The sequence below is a fragment of the Pteropus medius genome, unplaced genomic scaffold (assembly GCF_902729225.1).
Source record: "Pteropus medius unplaced genomic scaffold, Ma_sr-lr_union100, whole genome shotgun sequence".
In the NCBI taxonomy this organism is placed as follows: Eukaryota; Metazoa; Chordata; class Mammalia; order Chiroptera; family Pteropodidae; genus Pteropus; species Pteropus medius.
The window spans coordinates 9,692,576-9,693,139 of NW_024340696.1; the positions used below are offsets into that span (position 1 = coordinate 9,692,576).

General features: G+C 42.7%; 1 pseudogene; it reads left to right on the plus strand.

Moving 5' to 3' along the window:
• The first annotated feature begins 233 nt into the window (after positions 1–233).
• LOC120609996 (uncharacterized) lies at positions 234–352 on the plus strand (annotated as a pseudogene).
• The last annotated feature ends 212 nt before the right edge of the window (positions 353–564 follow it).

The following is a 564-nucleotide window of genomic DNA, read 5'->3' on the forward strand; positions in this document are numbered from 1 at the left end:
GTTAGAATAAGCATTGCAGCTGAGTAGAAGAATAGAGCCTGGGGGACAAAGAAGGCAGAGTAGAACCCCTGAAGATGCTAAGACAGTGTGGTCTGGGGAGTGGGGAGAGAATGGGGAGGAGATATTATGTAAGGTGAGGCGAGAAAGAGTTTCAAGAAAGGGAACTGACAAGGGTTCATTGGATTTAAAGGGAAAAAGGATTGCCAATGAATGTGTTAGTTAAGAGCCTCTGAGTCTATGGCCATGCCATCTTGAACAAGCCCAATCCTGCCTGATCTTGGAAGCTAAGCAGAGTTGGGCCTGGTTAGTACTTGGATGGGAGACCACCTAGGAAGAACAGGTGCTATAGGTGTAAAAAATAAAAAATAAATAAAAATAAGGGATTGTAAGCTGGCATGGTCTTTGCAATCTGTGAGGTCAACCAAGTCTTGCCTCACCTAAAAAAAAAAAAAGAGTCTCTGAGTAGCAAGTCTCAGAAAATGGTTTAATCAAGAAAAGTGGTAGTGTGAAAAGTCAGAGGGAGTTAAACATCTTAGTAGGAATCGAGGCAATTGCAGGTACTTG